Genomic DNA, 19,040 nt, shown 5'->3' with positions numbered 1-19,040 from the left:
CAGGACACCTTCCACATGCCATAGCGACTGTCCTGCATGAGGGAAATAGGCGAAAATCAATGGCTAGGATGTCAAAACTTCAGAACTTTCTTGTCCCAGAAGAAGGAGGCTATAGCTCTGCTAAAAAAGACCAATATTAATAAAATCCACTACCCTGACAAAAAAACAAATCAAAACAATATTGAAACAATAGAGAGGGTGTGACTACTGTAGCAGTGATCTATGTAATCATCTGCTGTTACGGTAAGTTCACTTACACAACTGTACTATACTAATCATGAGATCACTGCTACAGTAGCCTAAGTTCTATATGGGAGAAATACCAGAGCTTAGACATCAGGGGAGGAGGAAGAAGATGGATCAGTTTCCAGGAGTCCCTAGAGAGTAGTCCAAGCAAAACTTGCTCTGAACCTAGAAAAGGAATGTAGTTTGGTGTATCTGGGAAAAATAAGTACAGACAACCAAGCTGCCATGTCTAGTGTATTTTTAGAGTCTACCCCTTTCAGTAAGCCACAGAAGTGGACAGAAGACTGACAGAATGGCCATGGCCTTGTCTGGAAGTGACTAGAAATAACGAAGATAACAAAAAGTGAAAGCATAAGACAATCATAACATATTGCCTGATTAGATAGCGATTGTCCATTTTCTTACTTTCATAGGATACAAGTAACTGGCTAGCCATCCAGAAGGCTTTTTTTCCTTATCTATATAGTATCTGAGTTAATTGTGGATATCCAGAGTATGTAAGATTCTTTCTCCCTTGTTGTTTGAGTTTGGAAAGAAAGTAAGCTCTGCAATGATATAAGGCATAAATGAAGGATTTGTTTTCAAAGTAACCCTATCTCTGTGGAAAATCAGATAAGGATAACTCACCATGAGAGCTTGTAACTCAGATAATTTTCTTGCAGAATTCAGAGTACTAATTAACACTGTTTTCTATATTAAGAATGTCAAAACAGCCTGATTGGTGAATTCAAAAGGAAACAGTGTTTTTTCAGAACACAATAAAGATCCCAAGGAGGTGTCAGCCAGGCTTCTAGGTGACCAGATATGCAACACCCCTTTCAACAAATGTTTTACTTGCGCTAGGGAAGAAAGGAGGATCTAAGGGTTGACAAACAGAACTGTCTGGCAGTTTAATCTTGATAGAAAAATAATACAGACCAGAGGATAATGGCTCACAAAAATATTGAAGAACCAATGGTGACCTGGTCTGAAAAGGGTCTTGATCTTAAGGCACCAACTAGAAAATCTTTTCCGCTTTTCCATGTATGACTTTCTAGTTGCAGGTTTCTTTGCCTCCTTTAATACATGTTGCAAAGCCACAGAAAAAAACACCTAAAAGGTATTAAAATCTTATCATCCAGGCAGTCAGTTGAAGAAATCGAATATCGGGGTGTATTAAACAAACCCTGTGCTGTGTGAGTAAGTCCATTCTGTGACGAAGCTTGTGGCAATTACCCTTGGCTACTTTTAGAAAAATGGAGAACCAATATTCCCTGGGTCAAAAGGGAGTCACTACAAATACGTTTAAAGAGTATTTCTGTATCTTTGAAGAACCCTGGTTATCAGAGAAAAGGCTGAAAAAGCATACAGGAACATTCCCTTCCATGGGGATTAAAAGGATCTGTCTTCCAAGCCTGATACTATGAGTTTTTGTAACTGTTTATTGTGTCTGGAGGCAAACAGATCAACTCAAGGAGATTCCTACATATGGATAAATACCTGGAGGACCCATAGGTTCCATATCCATTTGTGAGGGTCTGTCCTTGTACTGGTCAGCTTGCCTGCAACTCTGTTTTGCTCTAATGGAATCTCACCTGATCTTCCTCTAAGCTTTACAATGAAAAGGGGGTAAGAACATCTAGAATTTGATCCCATTCAAACACACCTTGATTCAGCCATCTGGTTTGGATTTCTCCTTTAATGGTTGACTGTACTATGGTGTGATGCCAAATAAGATTTGTGGGTCCCCTCCTCAACAAACCCACTTATCTTTGGACTCATCCAATATAAATGGGCTAGGCTGTCATAAGGAATACTAAATAAGTCATCTATATGGGGATCTTTGTTTGGGGTTTATAGGCTGGTCAGAACAGTTATTAACTATACCTACAATCATGTTAAGTTGAGAGCCCAGTGCATAAGTAGCAAAATGCAGGACCCCCAGCCCTCCATAAAAATGAGGAAGATGGGCAAAACACTTTGATATTCTTTTTCCAGACACTCTCAGTATTGCTTCATCTACTAAGCCCTGGATCTGCGTCATTAGAGGGCAATCTGTGAGAAATGGAAGATGCCTCAGCACATATAGAACATAAGGCAGTAGGATAACCTGAATTGCTCTGGCTTTCCCCATCAGAATCCTAAAATTGTCTAACTTGGACAGCATTCCCATAGTTTTATCCAGTAAGGAAGATAGATTGGAGATGATGGTGTCATTTAAGGGGGGTTCTGATATACTTGGCTCCATCCCTCTGCAGGACCCCTTGCAGTATGAAGTGCAGAGTCTTGCCTCCCACAACACATCACAGCACATTTCTTAAAGTTGCAGTGTAGGCCAGAAGACAGCCCAAATGCATGAAATACTCCTAGTGCCTTCTCAAAGAATGAGGGCAAATCAGAGCTCAGCAATATGTAATCATCTGCACACATCAAGAAGGGCTAAAAAGAACCATCTACATTTGACTGTGCTTCGAAAACAGCTCCAACTTGGTGTGCCAATTAATTTATAAGTAGGAGGAAAAGAGTCTGTGAAAGTGGGCAGCCTTGTCTGGTACCCTTTCCTATCGGACCTGCTTGTGTAAGGCTCCCATTAACCATCATTTTGAAAAATGGATCCTGATATAATTGCTGAATCTAACAAATAAAGCATAGCCCAAAATTCCTATATATAAGAACAGTAAATAAGAAGTCTCAATAAACTGTAGTGAAGGATTTCCTAATATCAAAAGAAAAAAAACACCCTATCTTCCGTACCACTATACTTGTGCAAAAACCATGTCACTTTTGTCCAGTTGCCTACTCCTGTCCTGCGTTTAATAAAAACCCACTTGATCTTCAGCAAACATCTTAGTGAAAAGGGGTTCTAATCTTCCCACAAGTAATTTTTGCTAAACCTTTTGTGTCAACATTAATAAGGGATCTTTACTTACTTAGTCTTAGCAATAAGTGTAATTATTGCCTGATTTAAGCTGCTACCTTTGGGATTACTAGGGGATCAGAGTTAAAAACATCACATAAAACACTGGATAATTTAGCAATGAGTTGGATCCAGTTGGATCTGACAGCCCTTAGAACCAGTTGAAAATCAGACAACATGGATCTAACATTATGGTAAGTACATAAGTTTTGTTTCTGGCCACTTATAATGTTCTGTCGTAAAACCATCAATACCCAAAGCCTTATGAGACTTCAAGTGATGTATTGACTATTGCACTTCCATAGGTGCAATATGCCTGTCAAGCATGTCTGAATCCTCCTCAGAATGCTGAGTGACCTTTGCTGCTTCAAAAGCCCAGGTGTCAGCCATAACCCCAAGGTCTGGGCTATATAACTTGCAATGAAAGTTGTGAAAAATTCCATATTAGTAGACTAGTATTGCTATGGCTTATGAGAGAGAGAGAGTTTGTGTGTGTGCGTGTGTGTGTGCGTGTGTGCATGTGTGTGTGTGTGTGTGTGTGTGTGTGTGTGTGTGTGTGTGTGTGTGTGTGTGTGTGTGTGTGTGTGTGGTGGGGTCATTGCAGTGTATTTAAAAATAACAAGCTGGCTATTCAGTAAAATCTCAGTAAGTTGATCACACAAGGGACTGCAACAAACTGGTCAGCATACGGAGGTAGTCAACATAAGGAACTAGGCCTACTGTACTGATGCGTACATGTACTTTACTTTCTTGTACAGCTTTTGTTAGAGAATATCATACAAAATCTTACATAATCAAAAAATAGTAAAATCATTCATACAGTATCATACAAAATCAATACATTTACTGTTTTCTCATGGTTTAATCATTCTTTCTGAAAAAAAGTCAGTCTTGGTCTGTTTCTTATATTTATTACAAAGGTAAGTGAAGAAAGCATTCTCAATGCTAGCTACACCACTCAGCATACCTGGGCATTTTTCCACAGCAAATGACTTCAACTGCATTATCAGATGCTTGACATCCTCTTCTTTTGGAGTCTCTGCAATTTCTGTGTCATCCTCACTTGTTTTTTCCACTTCATCAGCTGCTTCATGCACTTTTACGCTGGTCTGAACTTTGATCAATATCACTTGGAAAATTGCTTCTGGGTCAGGTTCATTACAGGTTGCCACCTCATCAGCCATTGCAACAAATCCTTCAAAATCTACTCCTTTGAATTATGCTCTTAGGTTGTGACAAATCCAACTTTCTTGAAACACTGCTGTATTGTTTCTGGCTGAACTTTATTCCAAGCAGAACTGATCGAGAGACAGCATCCAGAGCGTTAACTGATGCAGTGGATGAACTTGCTTCCACAGGTGGACTACAGGTTTGTGTTTTAGTAATGACACACTGCAGAAGCTGGGCTCAGTAGTGCATTTTAAATGTTTTGATGATGCCTTGGTCAAGAGGATGGATTTTTGAGGTCATGTTTGAAAGCAGAAATTTCAGTGTCATGTTTGTGAGATGATTCACTTGTGGGTGGCCAGGACAGTTGTCTACTGTCAGTAGAATAGACCGTTTCTTCTTCTTCTTAATTTTTTGGTTGATACCCCTTACCCACACCTCAAATAGGGCACCAGTTACCCATGCACATTTGTTTGATCTCCAAGTGACGGCGAGATCTTCGAGCTTCAGGTTCTTGAATGCGTGTGGCTTTGCCAATTTACCAGTCACCAAGAGCTTTAGTTTCTCTCCGGTTGCTAACACAAAGCAGAACTGTGAAACTTTCTTTGGAAAGTTTTCCACTCTTACATTTGTCACCCTTCATGGCGAGTGTCCTGTCAGGCATCCCCTTGAAAAGGAGTCCACACTCATCAGCATTAAAGATGTTGTCAACTTTGAAGCCTCTGATGAATCCCAGGAATTTTTTGATGAACTCTTCCACAACTTCCACTGGAACTTCATTGCATTCACCACACAAGACTTTCTGGGAGATCTCGTGTCGCAGTTTAAATTTCTCGAGCCAACCACTTGATGCTCGGAAATCTGCCACTCTGAATTCCTATGCAAACTTTTTAGCAATTTCTTGGATCATCGGCTCAGAGATTCCGGCATTAACTGCTCTCAATTGTTTGAACCAGCTTAATGTGGCTTTGTTGACTTCATCAAGGGAAGATTTCCTCCTTTTCTGCTGTAGGTCTCCACTTTCTTTACCTATCTCTCCAAGTACTCATGTGTATGTTTTTGATGTTGCTAACTGTGGTCTTGCTAACATCAAAATGTTCTATTGTCTTTATTTGGCTTCTGCTGTCCAGAAAATGTAGAAGATTAACCTTTTCCTTTAATGTCAACTCCTTGAGTTCTTTCCTTTGGGCCATCATGTCAAAATTAACTGTAAAATGTTTCAGTAATTGTAGGATGTACCTACAATTCAGACCAGTCCTTCACTTTGAAAAAATCTTCAGCAACACATGACAGACAATATGACATTAGGCCTAATCCAACACGTGGTAAAACATGAAAATAAAACATGAAAAAAGAACTTATACTAAAGAAAAAAATAATGCAACTAAGGGGCAAAGCCCATGCCTTCTACCCCTTGGTGTAGAGTGCACTCAACTGGTCAAGTTATAGAGGGTAAATTAATATTGTGTGTCACAGTCCAAGTGGTCAAGATACAACTTACAGAGATGGTCAATACAGACAGGTTGGTCTTCCATTGAGTACATGTAGTGCATGTCTGGTCTATGAAAATTAGGTCAACTTAAGGAGGTGGTCAACTATGGAGACTCTACTGTATTTTATTTCACTTGCAATCACAAACAGATCTTACACATGATAAATGGCCATCTTAGGCAGGAAGAGGATGTGTGAAAGCAACTGTTCATTGCCACTGTGAGTAGCACTGCCCTCTCACAGTGCTTATCACGGGTTTAGTTCTTGGCTACGTGGAGTCTGCATGCCCTCCTTATGTGTCTATGTGTGTCTATCCATGTGCTCTGGTTAACCCCTCAATGTGTGTCTATTCATGTGCTCTGGTTAACCCCTCAAAGACATGCAGTAGGTGACCTGGAACCCCTTCCTTTTCCATGAAAGTGACCATACAGTGTGTGTGTGTGTGTGTGTGTGTGTGTGTGTGTGTGTGTGTGTGTGTGTGTGTGTGTGTGTGTGTGTGTGTATATACATGCGTGCGCGTGTATGTGTAAAAATATTACTGATTTTTATCTGTGGACTGTGCACTCACATAATAATGCCAGAACACATGCATTACTTTTTTGGTAGCAGTAAAAAATGCAATTAACAAGTAATTATATTTAAAAAGTAAGGCATACAATATATCACATAACATTCAGACACTTAAATCTTCTAGGAGTCTGGTGCCCCCCCCCCCCCACACACACACAACCCAGACTGTATAAATGGATTTTGATTTGGACTTGCTGGTGACCACTGCCCTCAACCACACCCATTCTAAAAGCAGCCCTGCTCAGATGTGTTTGTTTACAGAAGGTTGCTGTAGGTTATGTGGAGGGGCTGGAGATTGTGTGGTCTTTATTTCTTTAATCTTCATTACAATCAAACCTTAGAGGTGTGCACAGAAGGTCATTACATCATGTGTTTGGGCTGGGGACAGTGTGGACATTGTTTCTTTTACTTTTCTGACAGATCTTAAAGATATGAAAAGAAGGTTACTACAGCTTATGTATGGGCAGTGTACTGTGTAGGGAAAACAAAGTGGAATACATTACTGTAATCATTACTGTTTCAGTTTCCACATTACACAGACAGGGTAAGGAGTGAGGAGGCGTGTTATGTATATGTATGTCAGCAGTCACTTGAAATACATGAAAATGGTCATTTAAACCTCTGCTTTCATCCCAATCTAACATCAGAAAGATGCACAGGCAGTGACTGTCTTTTTGGAGAGGATTAGGGAGGCAGGCAGTATTCCCAGATAGGATTTGTGTATCCTCACAATAAATGTCTTGTTAGTTTATTGTGAGATACTGTTTGTCAGCTTTGAACATTAAGCTTTAGGCACAACTTATGTTTTCCTTGAAAAAAAAAAGACTGAAATTCGTTTCTTACTCGTAATTTTTGTTCAGATCACTACTAGATTGAAAGGTTGGAGAATGCTCTAAAATGCATCCCAGAGCATCTATGACCCTATGGCTTCTGGGGGCCCTAGCTTAATTGAGTTATCTCCTAAATAGTTTTTACTGTGCTGTTTTGATCAGGAAAGGTGTGTTGAAAGGATTCATGGAAAACTACAGTTGAATAGTGACACTGAATTTCTTTGCTTAATCTTAATTTCTGTTCAAGCCATCACTGGCAAAAAAGATGTGTAAAAAGAAAAAAAACTTGAAAATGTACTTCAGAATGTATACAAAGCAATAGCTTCTTGAAAAAATTGAAGACTAAGGCAAAATGTGAGAAAAGGAATAAACAAATTAGTGTGCATGGTGTGGGGAACTTAAAATGGGTAGGTGGACAGAGGGGAGTACTGGAAAATACAGGTGTGTGTGTGTGTGTGTGTGTGTGTGTGTGTGTGTGTGTGTGTGTGTGTGTGTGTGTGTGTGTGTAAAACACTAGGCAGTGCCTAGGGCACTGTTTCACTCAAGTTCAGCCCTGTAAATAGAGTTGCTGTAATGTATCATCATTGTTGCAACTAAATGTCAGTAACTATGAATGTCCTTTTGTGAGATGGGCTAACATAGTGTGGTGCACAGGCCTGTCATAATGTAAAAGCATTGTAGCTACAAGTCAGTCTGTGTGTACTACTCTTAAAACTTTGCAGCATAAACTAAAGGGTTGTTTAGGGTTCCATTTCACCCAAGGCCAGCCCTGCACATAGGGTTGTTGTAATACATCATTGTTGCAACTAAATGCTAGTAACTGTGAATGTCCCTTTGTGAGACTGGCCAACATAGTGAGGTGCACAGGCCTGTCGCAATGTAAGAGCATTGTAGCTACAAGTCAGTTTGTGCATACTACTCTTAAAACTTTGCAGCATTAACTGAAAGGTTGCTTAGTGGGGGTGGTAGTGACAGGACCCCCAACTTGACATCTGCTAGGACCTCCAAAATGCTAACACCGGTCCTGTTCTCATCAGTGGACTCTGCCCCAAAATGGGCAATTAGATCTTCTGCCAAGGACAGGCTATTTAAACCAGGTATGCAGATTCACCCATGGCTCAGTAACACTATAGAAAAAGAATACTAAAGCTTGGGGAGTATGGGAGATCACAAGTTATGTGGCCATCTTCTCTGGGCTAGCCACTCCCCAGTCCCACTACTTTTGAGGTTTATGACATAGCTAAAGAAGGCCTTATGGTTGTCCTTTGCCTGGGATGCTATCTTTACCTCAACATTTGTTTACTTGAACTTAATTAGTTCTCTTAGTTGTCTATTCAGTTTGATGACAGAGCTTTTACCTTTTTTGGTGTTACACTTCCTAACTTTAGCTATGACTTTTTTTCTTTTGTTAAACAATCTGTTTAATTTTGGATTCTACAAGGGTGGTTTGTTTTTTGAGTATTTTTGGGCTTACGTCTGGTAGGCACAGCAGCCTCCATGCAGAAATTGGCATAGTTTTACAGAGCATCTTTCCACATAGACTGTTGTGTAATCTGGGTTTGGAGGCGCTTGAAATATTGACAGGTTATTGCTTAATAAAACAGGGTTTGCCTTGGAGTAGTTTCTAACTGTTGCAGGTTTGCTGGGGTTACAGAACTGATTCTTATTTTGAAGCAGACTGCTTTGTGGTCTGACATTACCAGAGTGGCCACTACATGGGGGGAGGGGGGGTATGCATTGTTCTTCCATATTTGTGAGTACCAGCTCCAAGATATTTGTTTCTCAATAGGCATATGCACTAACTGGACCAAGGTATTTGAGTTTACAAAGTCTAGGAATCTCTGCGGCTGCAAATTTTGGGTTGAGTAGGATTCCCAGTTTATGGATGAATGATTAAAATTGCCAAAAAGTATGGTATTTGGTTGAATGATGAATGTCTCCAATAGGTCTACATATGAGCTATGGGACATAGAAGGTCACCTATAGTTTGCTAGAATATGGTATGGGATTTTGTCTATCGTAATCTGCATGTGGAGGAACTCCAGTGTCAGCCTGTTTAACCAACCTAGAGATATGCTTGTTATTGATGTAGATTGAGACACCTCAACCTTTAGCCCCTGTCTGTGCAGCTGCTGGTCTAAATGTGTGTAAGGCATACCACATCTCAGTAACTGCACAGATGTCCACATTCCCCAAGGTAAGGAGAGCTTGGAGGGGGTGGAGTTTCTTGTTTAGGTTCCTAGCATTGAGCAGTAATGCCTTTAGATTTCCTTGGCTGGATTTTGCTATGTTGGAAACTTTGTCAATTTGGAATTGCCTAAAAGGGCTCAGTGAGGGAGAACAATGGTTTAGCCAATATCTGAATGCTTAGAAGGAAAGGTGCAAATTATCTTTGGCAAAGCAATGTCATTTGTTAATCATGTCCTCCCGTGCTGACAAATATTGTATCCCCCTAGAATGACACCAAAAACTAAGTCAATTATTAGTCAGTCATCTTCTGTTTGCATTGTGGCATCATCCTTGGTGAAGGTAGACTGCTTCTCAATGATATATGCTAGCCTATGACACATAGTGCAAGAGCTCCATAATGTCAGTCTTCATATAGTCTAAGGAGCATCAACATGGACTAAAACTGAGGTGCAGTGACTTTAGTACATACATAACTTGGTGCATCCTGGCCCTGATAGGAACTGACCATTATTTTCTCCTTGTCCAGCCTGATGAGTGGGGCATCAGTATCTTATGCAATGGAGTCCCCTATGACTAGAGTCCTGGGTAGTGTATTGGCTTCACTTCTGGGCTTTATAGCTGAGGCTCCACTGGTGTGGTTGTACGTGCAATATTAGGTGGCATTTCTGTTGAGTGCTTTTGGGTTTGCTGAAGATAATTTTTGCAGGCGGAATGCCTTGAAGATCTTTGGGGTGTGGGAAGACTGCATTTAAATGCTTCGGCATAATTAGATCTATGTGTGGCATGCATAATATGTGTGGTGGGTGCAGAGTGTGTGCATTTCTGACAACCAGATTGTTATCTGTATGAGAGAGTTTTGCCTCCAGAGACATTGTTTATATACATCTGTCATATACTGTATTTGTTTATTTGAGGATTAAATGGTAGTCAGTGAACATCAGGCAGTTGCTACATTGTTTCAGGATACCCATATTCACCAAAATGGCTGTTGAGGAATTGGGAAACTGAGTATCCAAGATGTCAGCTGCATTACTGGGTGAGCTACAAGGGAGCAATACACGAGGTTTACTAGTGGGCTGATTACGGGATAAGAGATCAGGCTAGGTTATATAATACTAAATTCAAGGGGCAGTGGTCCTCAACATGCAAGCTAGCTGCTCTGTGCTACTCATACTTAGGAAGCACTGACGTATTATTTTGAAACTCCAGGTAAAAGAGAAACATCTTCTAGAAGTCCCTTGTTTTAGTAAAAAAAAAATTAGTCTCTTAAAACAGTTGTGTTGACCAAAAAAGCCTCATAGATCTTAAATTTGCTCAATGAAAAGGAACCATCTTTGTTATAAATGTACTTTTTGTAAATACTTTTATAAGGAGCTATATTTTGTGCATCCCACTATTTATAAAGTTTCTTTCACAACATTTGCTGACTGTGATACTATTAACGATTTATTTAGCTAAAAGCAACACCTGCTTGGCTTTTTATGTGGGCAAGACCAACAAAAAACTTAAAGAGAGGATTCAGAATCAGTCTTACATTAAAAGAAAAAAACAGTCAAACAAACTATTAGTGAACATATTATTGATAAGAGTGAACATCATTTATTTAAGTTTGCTGTATTGCAAGTAATTAGACAAAACGTAAGAGGAGGGAATGTAGTATCATTAACTTAAAATGCAGAATATAGCTGAATTTCTAAACTCAGAGCAGTGGTGCAGTGGTAGTGTTGTCACCTCACAACAAGAGGTTCTCTAGTTCAATTCTCAGCTGGAGTGCCTTCTGTGCGGAGTTTGCATTTCCTCCATGCATTGGTGTGGGTTTCCTCTGGGTGCTCTGGCTTCCTCCCACATTTCAAAGACATGCATCTTGAGCATTTCTCCCTAGGCATCCACTGAAAATTGGCTTTGTTCAGACTTTCCCAGTTAACAAATGTTAAATAACTATAAAATAAATAAGTTCCCTGCGCTAAATGAAGCTGTGTCTTTAAAGCCTATATTAAAACTTATCAGAAGTTGAGCTTTTTAATGTTGCTAGATGTTTTAATTAATTGTGTTTGATAGGTTAGTCTGTGACATGTGGCTGGTTCAAATATCTTTATATAATTTAAGTGTGCTTAGTATTTCTGTTAAATGCCTGAGGAAGCACCTTTATGTGTGAAAGCTTTTGCTTTATTCAACAATAGCTTAGTGGAGTTACTCTGAGCTGGATTTTTGTTTTTGCATCTTTGCTCTTATCTAGGCCCATTTTACCCACTGTAAGCTACCTTGAGCAGTCTTTACTCTGTGCTACTCAACGTGCAAAGTAGCTGTTTCTAGGTGCCTGGGTCTATAAAGGACACTACTAACCACTGCTGCAGAATGAAAAGTGGCACACGAAGGCGCCAAAATTATACAGGCACTTAAAAACCAGGAAAGTGGTTTCTACGCCACCTGGCCAATAAAAAGATTGCACTTACAGTTTTCTTTTGTGTTCCTCAACTCAGGCAGACAAGACACCACCAAATGCCACTGAGATGGAATATCTTAATCCTCTTAATGTAAAAACACAAAAAAAAATACTTGAGAATGTAATGCTACTAGAAAACAACTTAAACAAACTACCCAGACAAGGCAATTTCAAGTATAGGGACCTTTAATAAGATTTAAAGTGTAAGTCGGATGGAGAAGAATTGTCTTATTTGGGGTTAGCCACAGGAGCCTGTGAGTCAGGGACACCATATACCATCCATCTGAATTGTAGGAGCAATTGACAGACTATCAGGCGAACTGCTGACAGTCAAGAAGCATCTTCTAAACCTGAAATGATAGGAGGAATGGGATCAGAATGAGAAAAATCCACTCATAACAAATTGTAATACCTCTGAAGAAAGATTATGCGATTTCTTTTGGTTCCCCATGAAATAATCCTCTCCATCTGACAATAAATACAGAAAAAGACATCTGCTGTGAAGGGAAATTTGAAGAAAAACTTTCCTCTGAGCCATATTTCACTGCTAATACAAAAGTAAATGCATGATTGACTAAATGCATCACTTGATGGAATAAGTATCGGTGTAATGCTAAACATACAATACTCGACCATGTACACCAACATATGTTATTAGCGATACATATATGTGTGTGTATATATATATATATATATATATATATATATATATATATATATATATATATATAGATATGGATTTATGCCAAAACATAGAATACTTACATTACCAAATCCCACTTCATTGAATTCACTTTGTTGAATCTTCATTAGATCGAACTTCCGGAACAAAAAAAAACGAACCCTGAGAAAGGAACCACTTGACCACCAGGACAAAACAACAAACAGCAAAAGAAACTAACTAAATATACCAACTCTGAGATCACACTACAGTGGGGGAAGGGCAAGGTCCACCATGGTGGCCAAGCAGTTCCTTTCCTGGGGTTCATTTTCGTTGTTCCAGGAGTTCAATATATTGAAGATTTGACAAAGTGAGTTTGATGAAGTGAGATTCGATAATGTGAGTATTCAATATTTTGAAGTAGACCCATATATATATATATATATATATATATATATATATGTGTGTGTGTGTGTGTGTGTGTGTGTGTGTGTGTGTGTGTGTGTGTGTTTGTGTATGTTGTGTATATAATAAAATTGTTCTAGTATATATATATATATATATATCTATATATATATATATATTTTTTTTATATATATATATATATATATATATGTATATATATAATATATATATATATAGAGAGAGAGAGAGAGTGAGTGAGAGGGAGATGTATATATATATATATATATATATATATATATATATATATATATATATATATATATATATATATATATATATATATATATATATATATATATATGTATATATATATATATATGGGTCTACTTTACATGGTCGACATTTCAGAAAGTCGACTTTCATATGGCAGAGACCATATGATCGACTTTCGGAAAGCCAACCATGTAAACTAAACACAAAAAACACAATGAACACTTACCTTAAAACTGTTAGCAGGGGGGCAAGCCCCCCAGCACCCCCCCATAACTTAAATATACCAACGCCGAGATTGCACTACAGTACGGAAGAGGGAAAGTGTCCCATTCAGCGGTTTCCCATGGCTGGCTTTTCAAAAAGTCGATCATATGGTCTCGGCCACATGAAAGTCGACTTTGTGAAAAGTCAACCATGTGAAGGGGAACTATATATATATATATATATATATATATATATATATATATATATATATGGTAAAATAGTAAGCTGGTAATATTGCAGTAGGGAATGGATGGCAAACCGAGAACAAGTTCATAGTTACAAGGCATCTTACCCAAAGGAGAATATACTCAGGACTGCAGCACCCTCCCCCTTAAGGTACAACACAATATCAGCAATCCATCTATATGGTGTGGGAGTAGAACCCACAGCCTAATGTATGAAAAGCAAGTATACTACTTGTTGTGCTACTAACACTGCTTTCAAAATTTCTAGCACAGTGACAACCATTTGCTAAAGTAAACAGTTGCACATTGAAAAGAGACTTAGCATGAGCAGCAGTAAACCTCTCTTTCCTTAAAGCTCTCAGTTACTTGAAAATGCACTGAAACCCAAACTCATAGGCTGGTACTCAGTGTACAAGACTCAGACTCTTGTCTCCTGTAACTAAGGTACAGGCTCAAGCCTGAGTAAACTAACCTGCCAGCCATACTTAACTCACTCAGTAAAAAGAACTTTACCCTTTTGTGTTTTATTCTGATAACTGCAGACCAGAAGAAGTAGAAATGGTCATGTGTTTGTGCTTTATCCCACAGACAGAAGAAGTAGGCGTGGTCAGTAATGTGCTTAAATTTCTCATGCAGATGTGGACTAGAAGCATCAACAGCAGGTATGTGTGTTGTTCGTCAACACATGTAACAGTAGGTGTGGGCGAATGCACCATGGCCTTTCTTAAAGTTGAATGCTAGTAAAGAAATGTAATTTTTTTTTTAATTAAAAAGTAAATCTTGTGTTAGCTCCCCTATCCAGTGGGCCCCCTTCAAGCCAGGATGCCCTAGGTAATTGTCTAGTTCACCTATTGCTGGATCTGGCTTTGCAATTAAATGTAGTGCCTAGGGGTTTTCAAATTCTTAAAATGCTGACTTATGGCAATACGTATCCCAAACTTCTTTGTAATTGGCAACTATTAAAGTTCAGGATAGAATATTTGAGAGTCATGAATGATTTCTTTATGACTCTGGAAGCAGCGCTGGTCAAACAGATTACTGAGAGTGAGTCTCATATTCTTAATAGTAGAGAATATAAGTCCAATTAAAAGTATATCTGATAAAATGATCAATAGAGTTGTCTTTGAACAAAGGATTAATATTACAAAGAAATGTAAACTACAGACAGATGTAATAGATTTTAAAAATACAAATGTATTTCTTGGCCAAGGGGAACAGCATGTGATCAACAATGTTGAGAATGCTATGACTTCTATGAGCAAGAAGAAGCTAGTATGGAGGGGAATACAGCAAATGGAGAAAGTAATATAATTAATAATCAACAACAATTAATTACACAAGTAGATGCCAATAAGGTTACTGTGCAGAACCCTTCGGATTTTCTGACCATTTTAGAGACAGCTTCACAGAGAACGCAATGCAGGATGAATCAACAAGCCCAAAGAGGAAGACACCGCAGTCGGGGATATCAGGGACCAATGAGCTGAAGTAGGACCGAACACATTTAAGACTTTCTAATGATAGAACTACAGTTATCATCTTATCATCTCGTACCTTAACAAAGGAAGAACTTGCCATTTTGAATCGAGACCTTACATTTGTTCCAGCACAACTAGGAAATGTTTCAGAAGTATTGACTGAACTTTGAGTTTCTGCCCTTAATTTAAATTTGAGACTGTTATTTAAAAATAATGAGTGCTTAAAAATACAAGAAATTTTATTCCTGTTGGTAACTCTTTGATTCAAGCATTCTTAAAAGCATGTGAAAATAATGTGTATATGCTTTTTTGATAATAGAAAATTAAGATATTATAATTTAAATAAAGAATAACATTTAACACTAAGATGCTTATTGGTCAGATCCGATATAGTAATTAATGCAGCAGATAAGGAATGGAAAATTGTATTAATGGATGTTGTTCACTATGATATAAATATTTTTCAATTATTGAATGATGATACAGTATATACTTGTATTATTGAAGCTCCAGTGGTGCAATCAGTTAGTGCATGGCACTTATACAGCAGTACTAGAGCAATGCCGAGGTTGTGAGTTTAAGCCTCACCTGGAGCAAGTTTGGGATGGAGCAGTGGTGCAGTGGTAGCATTGTCGCCTTACAGCAAGAGGTTCTTTGGTTCAATTCTTGGTTGGAGTGCCTTCTGTGCAGAGTCTGCATGTCTTCCTTCCGTTCGTGTGGGTTTCCTCTGGGTGCACTAGTTTACTCCCACATTATAAAGACATGGGTCTGGCTCATTTCTCCCTGGACCTCCACTGAAAACTGTCTTCATTCCAAGTTGAACTTTCCTGGTAAACAAATGTTAAATAAAAATTTTAACGCAGGATATAAATGACAGAATTTCTAAAGTAAATACAGAAACCTATAATATGTTTTTAAATGGATATATAAATGTATAAGAATTATTTTTTTTTCATGTACCATACCCACTGATACCCCTGTATTATTGAATCCCTAAAATACAAAAGAATGTGGATATTCCACCAATGAGACCAACAGCATCACTAATAGGATGGGTAACAGAAACTATATCATATTATCCAGATCGCAAATTAAATTGTTTTTTAAAACAGCTACCCAGCTATGTAAAAGATACTAAAGACTTTACTAGTCAGTTATATAAATGGAGAAGACAGAATACTCATGAAATGTATTACTTTGTCACATTTGATGTAGATTCTCTATTTATTGTAATACCCAATGAATATGAGATAGAAGCTATTAGAAAATGTTCAATTCGTCATACTAAAACTGATAATTTGACAATAAACAATGATGTCCTTAAGCAGCTGCTATTGACAAATAATATTTTTGCACACTAAGATAACTACTTTCTTCAAAAGAAGGAAGTTGCAATGGGTACTCCAGTTGCCAATACATATGCAAATTTAGCGATCGGAGTATGGGAAGAAAAAAACAGTATTTTCAATGCAAAATATGTTTATAGCCTCTGTTTGTTGATGATTTTTTTTTATTTGGACAGGAACAATTTTACATTTAGAGGAATTTATTAATTATTTAACTGGCAGTGAAACGCTTCTGAAATTCAAGATAAATATTCAGGAGTATAATATAAATTTTCTTGATGTATGTGTTAGTAAATCTAGTCTAAATGAAATAAATACAAAACTTTATAGAAAGGAAATAAAGAACACATTTTTATGTAGATGTAGTATGATTCCTTCATATATGTTTAGAAATTTGGTTAAAGGATAAATGTTAACAATATGCAGACTTAATATGAATGAACAAGAACTCTTTACTCAAATAAATGGGTTGATTCAAGAATTTGTAGAGAAGGTTATGATGATGTTAGAGAATGTGAAAAGTGAAGTCATCAGAGACAGGAGTAAGAAACATAACCCCTTTTTTCTGCTTGGGATACTAATATTGTTATGAATGGTAGATAACAACAACAAAGATTACGGATATCTATGACATATAGTAAAAAAAAAAAAATCCGCTGCCAATCATTAGCGGACCGGAGTTCCGCTGCGGTGACCCCTAACCAGGAAAAGCCGAAAGACATTACTTAATAACATACAGGATGTTAGTGGGAAAAATCAGTATATTTTAATGAATTTAGAAGAAACTAAAGACTACATACAAAAGAACACACATTTTAGTTATAAAAGAACAGAAAATTTGAAGCACAAACTCTGTTATAATGAACAATGACAATGACAAAATTTGGAAAATAAAGGATATGGTATTACAAAGAGAACATTTCCTTGTGATGAATGTATGTATTGTAAGTTCATTAACAAAGATAAGTGTTTTATACATCTATAAGTACAAAAATGTATAATAAAGTAGTGGGGCCATGTGGTCTAAAGTGTTGCATTATACTTCCAGTCTTGCCAGGAGCATGAGTTCGAATCCCACCACTACCAGTTGCATTTTTCTCTCACTCAGGTATGATTGAGAAACTCTCCCAGCTGAAGATTAACTCATACGTCACTAGATGGGTAGCCAACTGGCTAACCAACAATGCATACTGTCCATTTCTACCAGTAAACCATTTACCAGTGGTGTACCACAAGGATCTGTGCTGGGGTCTCTACTGTTCAGAATCTATTTCTTGGATGTCCAGATGAAAGTAGATGGCCTATGGCTTACCATGTTTGCTGATGATTGCAAACTTGGCACAATCATTGAGTCTCCATATGTTAACATATTGCAAAAAGGGATAACATAAGACAAATGATTGGTTCCAAAGCCATGGACTAAAACTAAATACAAAAAAGTGCATTATTTTCCCTTTTGGCAAAGAAGAGGTCCCTGCAAATTACACTGTTGACAACACCCCCTAAGATCAAACCCAGTGGTGTGAGATTTGGGAACACAGGCTGATAACAATCTAAACTTCGATCACCATGTGTCCACAGTGGGAAGGAAAACTTTCTACATTGTACATCTCATAAGTAAGGGCATTGCATTCAAGACTAAGGATGTTAAAACTTCTCTTTACTTGACCCTCATCAGTCCACTAATAAAGTACAACGCTTCTTTTGCATTTACCTCACCAGACACATGCAGCAGCTGAAGAGACCACAGAGGTTTCTCACCAAGAAAATTCAGGGCCTCCAAAACATGACCTACATGGAAAGACTGAAAACCCTGTCACTGTACTCTGTATTATACAGGCTGCTGAGAGACAACCTGTGCCTGGCCTACAGAGCAGTTTCTGACTCTGCCCTAATGGAAATGCTGCACATCTTCAAATCAAATGGGACAAGAGTCACTCACTCCTGGGATCTCAACCTAGCCTGTGACATCAACAGAACATGCTGGAGAGATTGCCACTCCTCTGCATTAAACTCTCAGTTCACGTGAAGCAGAGCTCCTCAATGACATTATTCAAGAGCAACCTAAGCAACTGGATGGGAGACCATACATTCACCCCAGGGGTGGGACCTATGTCCCTCATACATTCACCCCAGGGGTGGCACCTATGTCCCTCACTGACAGGGACAGTCTGTGTTGATCATAGACTTGCTGTGCAAATATTGACCATCTAACCAAGGTCAATTAGGGAACATGGGTACAACATGGCTAGGCTTGTAAAGGCCCTAGGGCCATTAGCCTAGTAACCTCCCATGAATCTATAAATGTAAGAATTATGCTGATTGTGTTTCTTTATGTGTAATATATATCGCTTTATGAGATTTATATGCAGCATTCTATGGTGGTATGACTACATGTTAGTTAATGGAGAGAATAGGTGAAAACTAGTTTAATATTAGGACCTGAAAAAACACTAATGCTTTGTACGTACATATTAAAAATAATAACAAACAGTATACCTTTAAGTTTGCAGTATTAAATACTGTCTTGGAAATTAAATGTGGTGGTGATATGAAACTTAGACTAGAAAATAAAGAATATAGATGGATTAATGA

The sequence above is a fragment of the Protopterus annectens genome, chromosome 16.part0 (assembly GCF_019279795.1).
Source record: "Protopterus annectens isolate FY-2018-M chromosome 16.part0, PAN1.0, whole genome shotgun sequence".
Classification (NCBI taxonomy): Eukaryota; Metazoa; Chordata; order Ceratodontiformes; family Protopteridae; genus Protopterus; species Protopterus annectens.
The sequence above is the reverse complement of the archived record's forward strand: the minus strand, read 5'-3'. Positions refer to the sequence as shown.